Source organism: Aythya ferina (genome assembly GCF_964211825.1).
Source record: "Aythya ferina genome assembly, chromosome: 5".
Lineage (NCBI taxonomy): Eukaryota > Metazoa > Chordata > Aves > Anseriformes > Anatidae > Aythya > Aythya ferina.
The window spans coordinates 45,681,591-45,700,337 of record NC_140301.1 but is presented as its reverse complement, the minus strand read 5'-3'; the positions used below and the strand labels follow the sequence as shown (position 1 = coordinate 45,700,337).

General features: G+C 49.3%; 1 protein-coding gene across 17 annotated transcripts in view; it reads right to left on the bottom strand.

Moving 5' to 3' along the window:
• Window positions 1-18,747, bottom strand: part of DAGLA (diacylglycerol lipase alpha) — a 78,173-nt gene that overhangs the window by 52,539 nt on the left and 6,887 nt on the right. For 4 of the 17 annotated variants that reach the window (XM_084522559.1, XM_084522579.1, XM_084522560.1 and 1 more), the window contains exons 3-6: window positions 17,703-17,838; window positions 17,481-17,579; window positions 16,368-16,840; window positions 15,456-15,556 (exon numbers count right to left, since the gene is read on the bottom strand). The gene's annotated coding sequence lies outside the window, so the exon portion shown is untranslated. Of the gene's footprint in view, window positions 1-163; window positions 273-1,932; window positions 1,952-6,895; window positions 7,080-8,644; window positions 8,834-15,455; window positions 15,557-15,856; window positions 15,955-16,367; window positions 16,841-17,480; window positions 17,580-17,685; window positions 17,839-18,747 lie in introns of those variants that run through there. The other 13 variants (XM_084522578.1, XM_084522576.1, XM_084522577.1 and 10 more) reach the window with 10 other exon arrangements.

Here is an 18,747-nt window from a genome sequence, read left to right as displayed (position 1 = left end):
ATATTTAAGACAGAAATATGTAACCTGGAAACCCAGAACTAAAAGCCCTTTAGCTAAAAGTCTGGCACAGCACCGGGGCTGGACCCCACTGCCCTGCCATGTGAGTGGAAGAAGCGCTTCCTAGCTCCTTGGTTAGGTAGGCAACTCGATTTTAGAAGCTCACCCATTCAAGCTGGATCAGCCTCTACTTTTCCAGCTGTGGGTCCTGTGAGCACTCTTACTGTACTGTACGGCTCCATTGCAGAGCTTATGTAGACTTCTGCCACTTTTATCTGCAGGTTACAAAAAAAAAAAAAAAAAGCCTCTATTTATTGCTGTTTCTAATACACCGGAAGAAGCCAAATGATTTGGGAACAGCAGAACACAATCACTTCATTTGACAATTAATTCTGTTCATCACCACAGACCCTGGAGCTGGAACAGCTAATTCCCATCCCGTCCTCTGCTCTCCAAATGTGAAGCTCCACGCTCCAGGCAGCACAGCCACGTGCTCCTGCCTTCGGCCAGGGCGCCTCCCTCTGCTCCTGACGTGCCCAAGTTTCCATGCTCGTTTGCTAAACTGTCACTGCCTTGGTCTTGGCCGCCTGTACCTCTCTGCCCCTGCACAGCCCTCCCACACACCCCAGTGTGCTCCTTGCCTGCCTTTCCTCACGGCTCCAAGAGGAGCACCACGCCACAGGCGGCCTCAGCTCTGCCTCCAAAGAGGCTACGCAGGGGGCCAGACACAGCTCACCTTTGCACGGATGTTTGCACGATGTAGCTCACAGCTAATTGCACGGGATCGCAATGTAATCAAAGCATTTCTAGCCAGTCCCAGGGCTGCCCTGACATTTTCACGAAGGCAAATATTTTCTCCCTGTTGCCACAATCCTCCTTGTTTTCCTAAACTCCTCGCTTTGTCTCGTTAGCAGCTGCTGGAGAAGTGGCCAAGCACACGTTGGCAGGAGCTAGGCGAGCGTGTCAGCGTCACTATCCCCTTGGCATCCCTTTGCTAACCACCAGGTTAGCAAAGACGTACAAAAGGGAGGCAAGGAGGAAAGCTGCAGCAGTAGAATACCCCGGCAGAACATTCCTTGGCTTCATGCAGATGTCCAGACATGAACTGCACAACATGGATTACAACTGCCTGCTTCAGTGGCTAACAAGTGGCTGCACTAGAAGAAAATCGGGAATAATCCTTCCCCACACTAACGGAGCAGAAGAAACACAGGCCAGTCACGCACAGGAGTTCCCTAACCCTGGTGTCGCAGACTTAGAACTACTGTAGGAGGTACAAAAAAAAAAAAAAAAAGCAGGGCACTATTCAGAACATAAATCAAAAGCAAGGTTACTAAAATATAGATAAGCACAAAAATAAAATGAAAGGGATCAGAGATCACAAAAGAGGCGCTGGGAAAGGAGCAAGGTATGCTCCTGCCAAAAGAGAAGTCAGACAGAATTCAGTTACAAGCTTCATCTAAATGTCATCAGCTTGGGGCCAGCGAACTGCCAAAGAGATGGAAACAAGACCGGCCATCTTATCTGTGAGCAAACAACACGGAGCGATAGGCCAGACTAAACAGCTCGGCCGCACCACTCGCCTGGCAAGCAGCTGCAGACCTGCCTGAAAAAACATCCCGCGTGCCCCACGTTGGCTCAGCTGCGCTACTCTTGTTCGAGAGGGCGATCCGACATAATGTGCTCCTCCTAAAACTTGTCACCAAAGCCCACATCCATCAGAGTTAACCAAAAAATAAAAAACACGTCGTCTTCTCTGAAGAAAATCAGCAGGGTCATCCTCCGAGCTCTCCAAAGTTATCCACATGGAAATAACACATTCTGGAAACTTGAAGCATTGGGAACTTCACAGCTTTGGCAAAACAGAGGAAAGCAGTAACGCTGCTCTTCCATCGGTGAGAAAGATAAAGAAGAGCAGCTGACCCCAAAGCTCACCTGGAGAGCTTCCCAACGGAGAGGGGGCTCACACTCAGGAAACAGGAGGCTCCAGCAGCTCCCTGGAAAGGAAGCGTTTTGAAGTTGACTTTTGTAAGAAGCCACCTTTCCTCTAGTCTGGCAGACGAGATTTTCAAAAGCTAAATGAGTCTTCGCACTTGAATTTATAATCCAAACAGGATTATAAGAAAAAAAAAAAAAAAGCTGTTTATTCAGATGTATTCCAGGACAAGCGATTGGCTCTGAGCCGACACACAGAAAGACAGATTTAGACTATTAGAAGAAAAAGTACTTCTTCCTCTCATGCTGTAGGCAATATATCATTATCCCTGTAATTAAATTTAGTGCCTTTGTGGCAATGCCTTCTGCAGAATTTATCTAAGTGTGGACTTTTTTTTTCCCCTTTCCTTTAATTATAGTACAATTAACCATGAAGCGTCCGGTCATTTAAAGCTTTTCAATTGGGCTTCAGAAGTAGGTGCCTGAAGCAGGCTTTGGTGGGAGTGCTGTAATAATCTCAGAGCAGATCACGAGCACAAGACCCGTGGTTTTGCTACTAATTCACCTTTTGTTGTTGCAAGGGAATTTTCAAAGCTTGCAAAAGATCTTCATTTCATCTTTTGCAGTTACAGCACCCGATTCAAATCTTCATCCTTGATTAGAGCTCAAAGGCCTCAGAACAGTATTAAATTGCAATTAACCCAGCTGATGAAGGCATAATCAAGCACCTAAGTATCAGGCATAAGCCCAGCCCAGGCCTGAGCAATCCTGCATCATAATCCCATGCTATTTTTTTTCCCCTCGATTTCTTCACTGTCACTTAAATTCTGGACATGGCCACAAAGATTCGAGCTGAGATTTCCTACTGCTCTTTTCTGGGCAACGTGGGAAAATGTTTCCAGCCTTTCTGAAGAAACCTTACAGGAATTACGCCTGCATTCTTGCAGAAATGTTGTCTGACTTACGCTCTGCACAGACCTCTCAGACCACAGAGCCCAGCCTGCAGGACTAGCAAACCACGCTTGAATCAATCTGAGATCTGCACATACAACAAGATGCAAGGACAAAAGGTACAGAAGAGCTTGTCAGATGGCTCCACTTCTTCCCCCAAAATAGGACTGTAACCACAGTCTCTGAAAAGGGGATCTCCTGAGTACTCATTAACAGATCACACAAGGACTGCACTGAGATGCCAGGTAGCTTCTTGCAGACCTTCGCAGCGTTCCTGAAGACAGCCTTTCCCACAGGCAACGTGCTCTCCCCAAAGATCTCTGCCTCTAACACCTGACAGCGTTAGACCTGACACAACCTGACAGTCATGGGGACCTCAGGAACCCACGCTGGGTCAAGCACTCGCTTCTCTCCAGCTGCTGAGCTGCAGGTAGCTACCAGTCCGCTTGGTTTGCTGCATTCCTTTCCTTCCTTGAAACTTGTAGCTCCAGGGGACGTGTCAGGAGTTGCTTTACAGAAAGGTGACATGAAAATATTGAAGTATTTTTACTGTGTGAGGAATTCATCGTCAGAATCAGTGATTAGGCTACGGCTGGAAGTGAGAGGATTAAGAACTCTTATTTATCCATATTAGTGTCACTATTCATACGAACACCTGACTATTTTGTACATCTTATGATGCACAACATCCCGTCCATCATGTGGCAGAAAGCTGCACAGATAACTTAAGATTTTATTTGCATGGCAAAGAAAAGAGCAGAGCAGACAGTTCCAGAAAGCGTAGTCTGCTACAGCGTGCAGCTCTGAGGATTGACTTGCCCAACACCTGGTGAACTTGAGCATTCTTTCAAGGGGAAAAAAAAAAAAGAATATCCATAGGCTTCTTCCTTCCTCGGAACTCCTCGGTCACAGATCAGAGTGTCCAGCCAAAGAGCTGGACACCCTGCACACCACAGTGTGCTGCACACAGCATCCTACTTCAGCCGAGAGAGTCATACCAGTGGGCCGACGATCACTCTAGAGTAAGGAAACAAGAACGCTGGCAGAATGACACCATAAATAATTCACTGACACTTCAGTGATCTCTCCTGGCACTACTGAAACTTTAAAGGTGCTCCAGCTGCCAGACTGAAGTTGATCTGGAAAAGGAAAAAAGTATACAAAGGACATAAGAATGACCCCGCTGCCTTTCCTCAAGTACTCTTCAAACTGAAGCATCAGCAGCTGCACATCTTCCTCCCTCTCTCCTTCCTCTCCCCAGCTCCTCTGCTTTACCCTAATTAGCCAGGGAGCAGACAAACACAGGAAAATGGAAAGCTTCTGCGTTTCCAGCACTGGGAAGCTGTATATGGGAGCAGCAGGGGAGGTGCAGTGAGACAATCTGGTCTCTGAGATGTGGTAGGTTACAGGATAATACGTGTAACCTACCTAGATGTGTGGGCCTACGGGGACTTGCACGCTCAGCCTCACTTCTGGCTGGATCCGGGACAGCGCTGAAGCCTTGCCACTGCTCAGCTACCGGATTTGGCACCCCTAGCCAAACGCACAGGAACAGCTCGCTCTCTGACCCCGTCAGCTGGAAGGAGTTAGGGAACACTAATGTCATCAGGACGAGAGTCAAAGAATACAGAAATAAATCATCGAATCAGAGGCAGGAAGGAAAGAAGATAAAGACCCTGACGAGTACCACAGCAGCCTGCCCCCTTAACGCCCCTCCCGCGGCTGCCAGCAGCAGGCATCACGTTCTGCTGCCTGCTGCCAGCCAGGCCCGCAGCGACCTTTCCCACCCGCCCCCGGAGGACAGGAGCGCCACGCACCAGCACACTACACCTGATTTTCCTTCAAGCGCCCACTTCTTCAGCACGTCCTAACTTCAGGGCAATCTGAGATGAGATTCCGTGCTGGCTTTTGCAGTTAAGAACGGGAGCTCGTAAGAAAAAGAATTGAGGGTGGGTTTTTCTCCCTCCACGAGGAAGGTGAAATCATGCTCTTTAAATAGTTCCAAGTCCTCAGCAAGCGCCCTCAGTACGAAATCTGCAGAGAAGGCAGAGCTGTCCTTTCACTCAACCACTTGATAAAAATGCTCTGCACATGTAACCAATCTTAATTCAAATTGCATTTTACTATGCTGGCAAGGCACAAAGCAGAAGGACTATGAAGAAACAGCACCGCTTCCCACTCACCGCAGCGGAGCAAAGTTTGCAGTTACACCACAGGCACTGCATTCCACGCCAGCCACCGCCTCAAACGAAGCCCGCAGCGCTGGGGGCAGACTGGTCGGCTCCCCACGAGTAGAACGAAGCCCTGCCCCGGGGCTGCAGTCCCCAGGCACCCAAACGTGACCCCGACAGAGAGCAGAGGTGCTGCAGCCGGGCCCCGCAGCTCCAGGGGTGAGCCATGCTCACGGTTTTGCTCGGCAGCCAAATCGCATTGACTTCGCTACGGGTCAAAGAACCAGGATGTGCAGCTACAAAGCGGGGTGAAAAAGTGCATTAAAGGGAGCTGTTTATAAGAGGTAAGTGCAAAACAATGGGGTTTACCCATGCGAGAAGGTCCATCCCCAAACGCCTGCTGTCCCCAAGCCTTTCGCTGCTGTCACAGACTGCTAAACCCCCCAAATTTCCTCCTTAAGCACGCCACCGCCAGGGAGCAGGTGCGCACCCATCCGAGGGCCAGGAAGGCACCGCCCCAGGCAGGTGCCTGCCTTCCACTGAATTTCGTTGGAAAACAGGATGACAAAACTAAGCCTCTTCATGAATACCTTTTTTTTTTTTTTTTTGGCATTTCCTTCCAAGCCCTCAGAAAGAGCAGCCTAACTTTGGAATCGCAGCTCCTTTCTGGTGGCCAAGCGCAGGTTTCCCTGACCCCATGTGGGTTTGTCGACAGCCTTTGCGTGAGGGGAGGTCAACTGATCTCCCCGAAGATCAGTGCTGGGCGGATGGGGCAAAGTCCCGCAGGTAACAGAAACTGCAGGAGAAACAACAGCAACTGTCTGCCCCAAGCACCAGTCCTACTTTAAACAGGGAGGTAAAAGTGGATTCAGAACTATTTCCTCCAGCCCATCCGCTCGGGTGGTTGCTAACCCTGCTCTTCAAGCACAGCTGCTCTGCAGAAGCCCCCGGTCTTTTCGCTGCCCACCACGCACAGAAGAGCTCTGAACCACCGACTTGGTTGAACAGCAGCAGGGCGGGCTCAATGCATCTGGCTGCCCGCCTTGTAATTAACTCTGTGGCAGCAGAGCAGCCAGGCAGCCTTGAGGACGCGGCACAAAATCCCATCTCCTCTTCAGCAGAGAAAAACCATAGTCAGGAGCCGATCGGGGAGAGAATGAAGCATATTAGTTTCCCACTCCACTCAAAGTAGAAATCTTTTTCCCACCTTTCTTGACAAACCCCCTTATAGTTGAGAATCCAAGCCCTTGCATCTCCTAGCTGTTCCCATAGGAACCTAACAGCCACAACTGCTTCCAACCCCACCGTTCTCCAACAGCAGAAATATCTAATGAAGTCTTGGTAGCCTTGCTCCTCCGCAGCAGGGATGTTACGCGTGTTTGAAGAACAGATAGAGATCACGCTCCTCATCTCTTCCACTCCTGCTCCCTACAGAAAGGGTCACTAACCCCAGGATAAGCATATCTTCCTCCCTATTCCCCTCTGCTAATTGGCATCTGCCACATTTTCTCTCCAAAAAAAAATCTAGAGTTGGAACAAAAACTCCATTATGAAACACCAGTTCCGGGAAAACTCCTGCAGAGAGGCAGCAGTCAGGTGCAAGGCACTTGAGCAAACACCACCGTAATCAGCTAGAGTACAAGGAAGCCACCACATTTTGGGGAAGCAGAACCTGCTGATTCTCCAAGCCCGGACAAGCAGGTTCAAGGAACAGACCAGGAAAAGAAAAGGGGCCTCGCTCACACTCCCCACCCAAAAGATTTTGTATGAAAGGTTTCAGAAAGTAAACCAAACATGCCACTTGAACGAAGCCTGTTGGAAGGACTGAAAGTTCAACTTACTCTTTTCTTCGGGAGCGTTTAGCCCTTGTGGTTTAGGCCAGAGGCTGAAGAGCTGTATTTTCTCATGCTAGTCCAAGGGAGTGTTTTGGCATAACACCAGGTAACTTACAGCCGAGTGGTTTGCAAAGCAAATCTATGTTAACATTGAGATTTTCATGTCATAAATCAGGTAATTTAAAGTGAAAAGGTTCCTGATTGCTTTAGCCACACCCTTTTCTGCATTTGCTCTCAAAAGGATTTCATTTCATGGCCACAATATAGAAGGGGCAGTGACACGAAATGTAACTGACCTGCAGCTACGGCAACAGGAACAAGTACAAGTCCTTCCCTTTCTGCTCAACTCTGTTGTTTTCCAAAAGAACATGCCTCCTTGTCCTTGGGATCACATAACAAAAGCAAAAAAGGCCTTATTCCTTATGAAGGCATTAAAGTGGGAAGCAAGACTAGAGCTTTCGTCTTTTGCTCTCTTCTGTTCAATTAAAAAACAATCCATTTTGCTGCTTTCAAGTCTCTTTTTGTTTATTACAAATTAAAAGTTCACTAGAGAAGAAATATGAGCTGAGCGACTGGAAAAGCAGAAGTTTTCATAGGATAAACACAAGAGCAGCTCGGGACATAAAGGCCTGTCCTTCGCACATCATTAGTGTTTCAAAGAGTGATTAGCTCAGAGGACAGGCTGAAATATTCAGAGACTTCCATGTTCCCTTTAACATCTCCATCCATCCTCCCCCCACACTAACCAAGCAACTCACCTCACTCAGAGAGCTGGCAGAAGCATCCCATACACATCCTGCAACTTGCTTTATATTAACGTGCATTTTCTGAGAATAGAGTGAATTTCCTTCCACCTTCTTGACATGAGAAATACTTCTGAGAGCTCAGAGTCATTAAAAGCAGCCTCGGAACAATTCTGCTGTTTCACCACTCTGGTTGCTACAGCATCGTCTCAAAATACAGAGCAATGCTAAGTTCTTATCAGGCTTTCAGTCAACACTATGCTAAAAGTTCAAGTCCCGCAAAAACTCATTTCCTCATTGCGTCCTTGATGCCGAAGGCTTTGGTCACCAGCTCATTTCTCTGCTGGCTATTGTCTCCAAACATCCCTTTAACCGCACCCCACCACCATCTGCAGACCCAAGCGCACACAGGAGCACAAACAAACATTTCTCTGCTCTTTGCTGCTCCCAGTAGGAGGGAGATGACTATTTCTGTGGCCGTATCATCCCCCAGGAGCTGGTCAGAGTAGCTCATCACGAAATATGCGCTGCATGTCCCAAAGAACACGGACACAACCATCGTGCCTTTGAGCTCCTAGCAGACGACTCTCGAGCTGTTCCAAGGAACAAACACCCGAGGAGCCAGGAGGATCAGGGACACAAAAACGTAGCTTTCCCACACTGAAGAGCAGTTTGCATTGTTTGTTTCCTCCGTGCAAGTTAGCGACTCAGAAGCACGTGTGCCTGCACTACTCAAATACACGTCCAGCAAACTTGCACGCTCAGTTACAGGAACAAACATCTCTTCTCCCCAAACACCCAGTACCCACCTCACGGTGGATTTTCAGGCTCCCTACCCACCCCTCCCTGAACAAGCTTCTGCACATCACCCTTCGCTGGCACAAATTAAACATACTTGATACTTCCTGTGCTTGCGAGCAAACTCATACGCTGCATACTCCCAACTCACCAACCCTGTAAATATTACCAGCAGGCTCCCATCAGGCACTTGAGATGCACGCACCACACTTACTCAGCCGCCCGTTCACAGAGGAACGAGCATTTTTCTGCAGCGTCCCACATGGCTCCCACCTCCGAAACCGCCTGTACTAATTCCTCCACCTTCATCTGAGAGAAAGTCAGACCGAGGCCTCAGGGAATTGATAGATTCTCTTCCCCACCAGCAGCGAGCTGCGGTCCTATAAAAAGCAAGGTAAACAATTAACTAGCTAGCTACATGCAGCCCACAAAGATCTTTATCTCAGACTCTTCTAAGCCTGCAGAAGGCATCCAGGACAACACCGCATTTGTGGATGCCCCAGTTTCCCGTGGAGTTAAAATTGATCGCGGCCCCTGAGGCATTCAAAAGGGTTTGCTCTTAGAGATCTGGAAAAAACATGTGCTACTTTTTCTTCTGTCCACGAAAATCAACAGGGATAAAAGACCGGTTTCCAAAAGCAATGCACTGAACCAGGAATAAGCATGACATTTGGAGAGGAAAGGGCTTCTGGTGGAAGAACACCATGGTTTCCTGCAGAGAGAAATTTTAGCACCACATTTATGCAAGGGCGTTTTGCCCTGCTCTCCAATAATGCCACTGAAGTTCGAGGAAAGCTCTGCTCTTTCCGGTTTTAGAACACGCACGTAACATCTCAGGAAAAGCACCTCTCCCTCCCTCTGCACTTCATTATTCATGTGCCAAGTAGCTCTAGCCCCGTATTAACCTTGGAAGGAAGACTTGAAAGAAAGAGCAGCCTCTTTCTCTGCTAGAAAATAAGTGAAAATGACAAAGGTGAGGGGAAGAGCAATCCCGCAGCATGCAAATAGAGAATCGTTAAAGAAATCTGTCGTTATTCTGTCTGTTCTACACAGGGAAGAGCATCCACTGCAGCAGGAACATAACACAAGTCACAAAGCGCTGCTGCTTCATCTTCTTTTAAGGAAGAAACTTACCCACCGTTCAACAGAGCAAACGGGAACTTTTCCCTTTCCTCTGATGGAGGATCATGGGCACAGGTTACCCTCAAGTAGAAGCTGGTACCTGAACGCCCTCCTTTAGGGGAGCCGCTGTCACCAGCAGACACTGGGCTACCACGGAGATGGTGACAAACGAGCGAAGCAGGCAGAGCACAGCAACAAGGAGGGCGCCGTGGTTTACAAGGTTAAATCTGGCTGAGAGGTAACGCAGTCACACGGGACCTTCAAAGCAGAAGGACAGATCGTCTCGCTGGGGATATTCTGGAAAAAACTCCTCCGTTTCCAGAGGGTCAGAGGCAGATGCTCGAGGAGTGGCGGGCATGCTTTTAAAAGAGGGCTTTTGGGAGTTCAGCAGCAGATGAGCAAACAGAGCAGTGCGCTTCCTGCTGCCGAGCCATTCGGCAACGGAGAGCCACAAGGAGTTCATTTACTGCTTCTCACATCTGGATCACCGGAATCTGAGCTGCATCTCAACAAGGAAAGAATAGAAGTTTTGGCCGTTCATTTTTCAATTTTGCCACACATAAAGGGAAGTTATAAGATGGTACTAGGTTGAATTTTGAGGAAGAATGTGCTTTCGACGGGTCCTGATGCGCTCTACTAATAGGGTATGCAAGACAACAGAAGAGAGGATTTGCCTTATTCAGGGTAATCACAGGCTGACTGAGATACTGCAAGCTCACAAAAAAGCATCTGACTTGCTCTTCTATTATGGGAGGTGAAACAGTTAATCTCCCACACGAGAAAAGAGCACAGCTCTGCAAGATCATCGAGCAGATCACCTGGGGAAAAGGCAAGCCTTCAGAAGCTCAGACGTTTGAGCTGGAATCTATGTTCCAAAAATGCACCGAGGCTGTATCTTCAGCTGTAAACACCAGCAAGCACATTACAGAAATGGTGCCAAATCGTTTTTATTCTTCTTCCTAAAAGATGCAGAGCTGTGTAAATTCCAACTATATACATAAATCTGACAGGAAACCTTTCAGGGGAGAAATGCACTTAGGAGTTTTTATCCCTACCAGCCTGCCCAATTCTATTGTACTTACTGCAGTGACACGGTAACAAGATCCTGAATTTCCCCATTTCTTCCTATTATCCGGTTCAATTTTATTTAAGCTGGCCTAAGGGATTCACCATTTCATTTGCACATCTGTTGTTCTTCAGAGAAGACTGACTCAGTCTAGAGGCCTGCCTGGATCTGAGCTCAGGATCTCCCAGGTCTGTGCCGACGATCACACCTCTAGGCCAACAAACCCAAAGCAGACGTTACACAAGACAGACACGGCAAAGGCTTGCAGCACCTACGCGCTTAAGGTAGTCCTTGCACATTTCTTGACTAATGACTCCTAGGATCTCCAAACACTGGTTAAAACTATCTCACCACAGCTCCACAAGAGGAAGAGGATCTCCTACAAACCACCTGGGATCAGCAAATCTCCCTTTCAGCAAGGGAGCACCACTCCTCAATAACACGACAGACTCACTGCTTGGATGCTCCAGCAAACCTCCTCACCTCACACACCACCAGGCTGCACCACCTAAGGATCCCAGCAGCAAAGGAGGGCAAGAAGGCTCCCACAAAGCATCACCAGTGCTCGCCCACAGGAGCCCTGAGCACATCTGGCAGCTGTCTCAAGGCCCCTTGGGGCACAAGGACGCTCCCACTCCGAGGAAGACTCCGAAGAAGGAAGCACGCACAGCAGCACAATCCTGCCTCCTTTTTATGCACCTTGTTTGTGCATAAGTTTAGGGAAATGAGAGCAGCTTAAACAACTCCATGGGAGACGCTGCATCTTACTGTTAGCTTGCTAGAGAAGTTACTGCTGCACCAGGTTTCTCCCTCTGTCACTGCCTGCTGAATAGCACCTTCACCTGATGAAATGGTACACGAAAAGCACAAGGAAAATTACAATTTTTAAGGCTCTAGATTGCATCTTGCTCCATCCTGTTTGCAGGGAGAAATTCTTATTAAGGTCATGTAGCTCACTGAGGAATCTACTCGTAGTTTTAATTCCACACATGGGGAACGCGCAAGAACCAAAAGAGGGCTGGCTATCGAGTTAACTTGAGTGGAACTAAAAGCCGTGAATTCTCATGCAATTCCCCCAGACATTTAGAGGCAACCTGAGGGAGACCAAGAGGAGGGGCAGAAGCTGCAGTGCAGGAGGAGGGAAAATTTCCAGGGGGCTGCCAGAGCCCCACCATCCGCAGGAACTTGTGTCCAGTTAAAGGAGCATTTGTGCAGAAGCAGACTGACTGTACACTGGGGGGTTAAGAGCACACATTAAAACTCCTTGCTCCACAGGCAGTCTGCTTGCCACGCACATTTTTCACTCTGCTGATTATTTTACTCTTCCTTGCAGCAAATCTTTTTTTATTTCATCTTTTAATTTGACATCTTTTCAAGCAAATCCAGTCTATGAGGTAGAGAACCTTCAGCCTTTCACCGGACAGGGCAGAAGAAAGAAGGGGGATGGAAAAGAACAGAAAAGAAGAAATACATGACTGAAAAGAGAGGGCACGTTTCTTCCTCGGGCTCAGTAGGAATTTAATTCAAAATCACCACCAAGATACAGCAGCGTTATGCTCTGCATTTAAAACCAAATTGCATATGCATTTTGTATTAGGATATTCCGCTTCTCAAACATAAAAACGTCAGTTTTCACGTTCCTTGTTATCACTCTTTAAAGCTCGCACTAGCGCTTCAAACAGCTAACTGACTCGTTAAGCAGATCACTTAAGGGTACATTCCTGTATATGCTCAGTTCTATAACGTGCTTAAGATCCAGATGCCAGGCACCATATGACAAACCCAGGCACCCAAACAAGCAAGCAGGATAAGAAGAGCGCTGAGCATCTTGTACTACAGAATTGCACATAGAGCAATTGCACTCGGAGGAGACGAAATGCATACGGTATTACTGGAGAGCAGGCTGAGATCTAGTGAACAGGACCCTAGTTTTTACTTTTTCCAGCTTACACTTTTCTCTATTTCTTATTAAAACCAGAGAAATAGTCTTAATTTCTTCCTTCTTAGCAGTTCAAAGTTAGAAAGATTGTGCAACAGGCCTGCTTTTTTTTTTTTTTTAAATATATGTATTTTTTTTCCTGAGATGTCTCTTCAAAAACACAAGAGCCAGCAAGTGTTAGCTTGAAGCTGAAGGAGCGTAGTTCTAACTAGAAGCATCACAACCATTCCCACCACCATCAACATGTGCCACGCGTGTTTGTTCTGACAGACGTGCACTTAAGCTAGATTCTCACAGATGTACACTGAAATAGAGAAATATCGGCACAAAGCAGCTAAAAGCTTGATTTATTCATGGAGAATCTGTTCCAGCAGGAATAACCATCCCAAAGCTATCCACACATCTCAAGAGTCCCCTTGTCACAGTTCTGACAGCACAAAGGGCACTTTCATAAACCCCTTCCCTGTCTGAAGTCTTCCTTCGGAGAAGTAACTGGCCCCACAGCTCTCTAAAAGAGAACTGAAAGAGTTTCACTCCTCTAAGCATCTCCACCGCTGTCTCTTTAAATATAACTTCCTCAAACTGCAATGCTGAATCCAGCTCAGGATGTACTTATTCATCTGCTGGATCACTGTCAGCACCAGACTCTCAGCTTTAACCATGTACTATTAACTGCTACCTAGGTGGCACGCTGAAAAGCCAAGTGGGGTGTTTCCTTAGAGGAAAAGCAGGGTACAGGCAGACTGCCCAACATAAAAACCACGTGTTCCAGAGGAGATCTAGGACTTTGCTACTCAAGGAAAGAAGTCTCAAACAACTTTCCCCTGCCAGCAGGCTGAACAGAACCCCTGCTGTTTTAATGCAAGGAAGATCATGGAATTGTAGGCAGGGCCGTAAAGGATTCAAAGCGCCTCATTACCTAGCTGAAGCTGCGCAGGGTACCAAGCATCACGGGGCTCACGCTCAGTCGTTAGCGCTCATGTGTTTCCTACGTGCTCCCACTTTCTGGTCCTTCCCTGGTAGGCACCCACAAAAGCAAAAAGATTGAGATTTGCATTGCTTCAGGAGGGTTTCATAAGTCACAAAGGCTTGGCAGAAGTGCACGAATCCTGCTTGTGAATTCATACAATTTTATTGCAACTCCGAAAGCAAAGTGACCTAGTTTTCATGATCTATCTCAAAATTAATTCACTGCTGGAATGAGGCTGCATATGAAACACCTCTCCGCCCGGTTTTGCTCTTGGCACTCTTAAAAAGCCATGGAACATCTGCATCTTCAGCACCCTAGGATTAAAGCTTGCATCCCAAAGAGCCAACCTGAACTTCCCCTGGATTACATGATAATCCACAGCTGGCATGCTCGGATCCCCCAGGGAATGCCAAACTTTTGCAGAGGGAAGCAAAGATAGGCGGGGCTGAAAAAACATGCAAATTAAGTGGGTCTGTCAAAGGGTAGCTAGACAGCTTGCAAGTCTTCTTCGCCAGCCTCTGGTTAGATATACACAGTGCCCAAGGGATGCATAAAAATCTTCTGTCTTTGAACAAACTGAGGTAGACGTGGGACAAGGAACGCAGCGTCTCTGTTTGCACATGAAATCCAAAAACACATCCGTGCACTCACGTATACTCCAATTTCTCTGTTGTCATAATTACTTGCACACATGAATTTTGAGTTTCATAAAATTAAAGCTGCCACAATTTAGTAGAATGCACTGAGAGACAAGTCTTCTCAACTCTTTTAAATGGTTTCTTATCTAATTTCATTCATTTTTTATCAGGCAGACCAACGGGTATTTTCATTTACCTTATTTCTCCTCTAGTTTTTACCACAGCTTTGTCATCAGAGGGGCTATTTTTGACCTTTCCACTTTTCTTCTGTGTCTAGTGGGTTTCTCAGTTTTAACCACTCAGATCATGTTGTTGCGCAACCTCTCCTTCCTAGGACTTGAGAAGAGGAACTGGTAGACACAGCAGAGTGAAGTTTGCCTTTTTCGTTGCCCATTTCTGGCAATGATTGAGCCCCGTAGCCATCACAAGGCTGCACAGATACACGTTCCCTAGGCTGAGCAGTAATACAATCAGCAGCTTGAAGAACCCAATGCAACTTTTATGCCACAGAAAGCTAACACCTAGCACAACGACAACTGGGTAACTTCACCCAGACCATGTATCCTATTCTGAAAACATTCCAGCAGTGCCTAATAGATACCCCTTTCTCCTCAGTCACAAGCAGACCTCCTTAACGGTGTAGATACTTCACCACTAGACACACATTTCACTGAAGCAAATGTCATAAAACCCAGAGATCAAAGAATCTGTCTTTACAGAAGCCACTTCCTACAATTTCATTATCTCCCAACCACGACTATTTTAAAAACACTCAGCCTGACCGCAAGAGCTCAGATGCTTCTCCCTGCTCGACCAGAGAACGACAGTCAGCGGGATGTGGAAACTCCTCACCAGGTAACACGAGGCTTTATCCTCGCAGGCGGGTAATCTCCTTCCCACCTTGGCAGAGGTTACACTTTCCTCCAGACCCATTTTCTTTTAACGAGCTGGCTAACCCATCCAACAGAGATTTGCGGCATTCAATACGCAACACTTACAAGCGCTCCAGCGTCCCAGGAGCTGGATATACTTACTACCTTTGGCAATCCCTGGGCAATTTCCCCATTCGGCACCGGCTGCAAGTCCCGCACCGCCTATAGCAGGACGCGCAGACTGTGCAGCCACCAATTCTATATTCCAGGCGGCAACCGAGCCTGTCCCAAAGGCAGAGATTGGTACCAGCTCCCAGAATGTGCCCAGCATGAGCTGTGGCCGAGCAGCCTGGCAGCACCTGAGACCCCAATGGGATGGATGTACGCTTTTACCGTGAGAAGCACGCAGCTCTCTGACCTTAACCGTGGATTCCTCTGGCCAGGGCTCGCCTCACGCCGTGGCGGACACATGTCGCAGGAGTCCCTCCAGAGCCGGGAAACTTTTTCACACGCCGGTCCCTGCGGAGAAGCGGTAACGGCTGACAGGGGGCAAAAACCCACGCGCCACACCCGCCACCGAGCCCCGCGTCCCCGTGAGGCACCGGCACCGAGCCCTAACGGGCGGGGCCGGTACCGAGGCCTGCCCCCCGCCGGGCCCGGGGCAGCACGGCGAGGCCCCACCGCCTGCCTCAGGGCCTCCCCGGGCTGGGCCCGACCCGGGGGCCGGGCTCCGGCCGCAGCAGCCCCGCTGCACCTGCCGCGGGGCCTCCTGGCCGCCGGCACAGGCCTCGGGGGACGCCGCCTCCCTCCCTCCCTCACCTCTCTGCCGCCGCCGCCGCCGCCAGCGCCTCAGGCCCGGGGCCGCCGCCGCCGCCTCCATCCCGGGGCCTCGCGGTCCCCCCCCCGATTCTCCAACGCCGCCTCCGCCCGTGCCGGGGCCGCCCCCGCCCGTGCCGGGCCGCCCACTGCGTCAGCTTCGTAAGGGCCGCTACGCACCCAGCGGTCGCCATGGCGACGGCTGCCAGGGGAGGGGGAGCGGGAAGGGCGGGGGGAGGCGGCGGCGCCCCCTGGCGGGCCCGGCCTGAGGCGAGAGGGCCCTGGGGGCCGGGGGGCACCGCGGTGGGCCCGGCACGGTCGCCCTCCGCTTATCCGCGCGGGGAGACCCCCGCCCGATGTCCCCCAGCGCTGCCCCGGTCCCCCCAACGCAGCCCCATCCATCGGCGGTGCCCCCCAGCATCTCGCAGCCAAAAGCTCCCTCCCGGTGTAGCGGGATGGAGAGGGAAGTGAGACCAGTTGTGATACCCCAAGGGCATCACTTAGATGCTCTTACTGCAAAAGGATAGGAAAGTGGCAAAAAAACATCTCCGGTGGTACGAGTACAGGTCCCAGAAAGCACACAGGCTCATCCCCCGGGGTTAGCAGCACAAACGTTTCGGTCCGTTCCTCTTCAGATGGCCCACCCGGGGCACAGCACCGTGCCTGCAAAATAAAACGGCCCAGCAGAACTAAAGGTGGTGGGAAAACTTCCAGCAAAAGCTTTGAAGCTCCGGTGTTCACTGATGCTGAGATCTCTGTATACCGCGCAGGCAGTAAGATTGCATTCGTGCTCGTTTTAAGTCCCTTTATCTTGCCAGACAGGTGTAAAGTGGCTCCAGTTTAGATGAAAAGCTGGTGCCAAATTTAGTGTTTGCAGAAATCGTTTCACCCCGCCTTGTGGCACTTCCGAGGCCTCCTGTCAGCACGAGTCGTTCCCAGCAGAGCTGAGCCAACGCGGTGGGCAGACGCCCCTGGGAGCTCTGAAACCTGCAGCAGACAGAAGCAAGCATCTCATGAAAGCTCTACCTGACTTTTATTAATGAAAAAGCAATCAGCCGCTGTCCAAGCCATTCAATTCAAGCGGTGGTAAGGAGTATCTAACAGTCCGGATGCTGCCAATTAGCCTGCACAACTCATCACAGGCAATTAGCCTCATCCAGCTCAGGCGGTCAGCATGAGCAGCCCCAGCCACCCGTGCCCGACTGGAGCTGCCCCTCAAGCAAGGATCTGACCACATTTACAGCCCAGCCCCAGCAGCAGAGCACATCACAGCTATTGCCAGCTCTTCATCAAAACTCCTGTGGCAGTGACACAATTTACAAACAAATTTGGACTTCCTGTGTACTGATGTTTCCTTAACACTCCCTCAAGTGTTAAGGGAAGGACTCAACACCCCTCAGAAGTCCCCCATCTCTGCCCCTGCGCCACACTGGCATCGCCCTCTGTCCTCCTTGCGAGGGTGGGTGGAGGAGCACTGCGGGTAATGATTGCTTGCCAGAAAATCTGCCTGATTAAGATATTAATGGGAGCGCATTATAAGAGAGGAGATGTTTGCTAAGCCTCAGAGAACCACCTCAGCCCTGCTAAACCTGATCCTCACCTACATCCTCTGTAGCAAGAACATTACCTTACAAGCTTCACAACCTGGGGAAAATGAAAGAGTTCGGCTTCTAGTGCCCAGGGCGATGGCACAGAATTGTACATGCGTCAGTGACAAGCCCTACATCTTAGGAGAGATATAGGAGAGCAGAGTTACAACATCAAAGATAACATACATCATCTGGGTCATCATCATGGATAGCTCAGACACATGCCTATTAGGGCTCACTTACACAGGCTGCTTGATTGCCTCTTCATCAGGAAGTCAACTCCACCGACACAACTGCTGGTTTCTCAAGAAAGCCTTTAGCAGCAACTCTGGCTTAGTAAATTGCTGCCCCTTACTCACGCTTGGACAGTACCCCACTTTGTGGGGTCACGCTCAGCTGAAAAATAACCCAGGGATAAAAGATGTCACCACGTCCCTGGATTGCTGATGCCAGACATCCAGGACAAGCAAGGAGTCCAGACCACTGCAGCCAACCTTGGCTGGGCTCTGGCAAGCTCTGTGACATGCCAGCAGTGTACAGGAAGGATGTGATCAGAGGAGAACCAGCAGCTCTGCTGATCTGAGGGTCCTGTGGAAAGCCAGCGGGATGCTGGGGTTAAGGATCACATCATCCTAAGCCTTAAAGCAAAACGAGATCCTCCATAGGAAATTTGGAAAAGTATCAAGGCTCTGAAGTATACAAACCCAGGAGCCACCAGCTTCTAAAAATAGCTGCCTACATGGGAAGCTGTTTTATTATTATTATTATTATTCAGTTTGTTTTAGTTACCACCACCCCCAAGCACAGCACATCCAATTGAACTGCTCTTAAATCAGGCTCCTGCTTGCCTCACAGAGCCAGACAGCTCATTACTCCGTGGTAATGAACCCCTCTCCTTGGTCACAGCCCTACCCGTTTCCCTGAACTCCTCCATAAGATTTACGGTAATATCATAGGGGGGAGGAAAAAAACAAAACAAAACAAAACACACACCACATTAACAGAAATCCTACATGTGATCTTCCAAGAGCACAGCAGCCTCCTTGACACCAGGCTTCAAACACCCAGGCGCCTTCTGCCTCCTGCTCAAGCCCTGTGAGACCCCAAACCGGGGTAAGCCCCATCACCCGGCTTTGTGCCAGGCTCACCTCCACTTCCCTGCAGGTTAAAACTGCCTCGAGATCACTTTTGAGGTCAGTTTTTGGGGTCCTACCACCAGACGATTGTCCCAAAGCTTTTTCCACCACATGTGCTAGGAAAGCAAGCCATCTCCAGCTGCTCTGTGGTGCCTGAGCAGCATGCAGA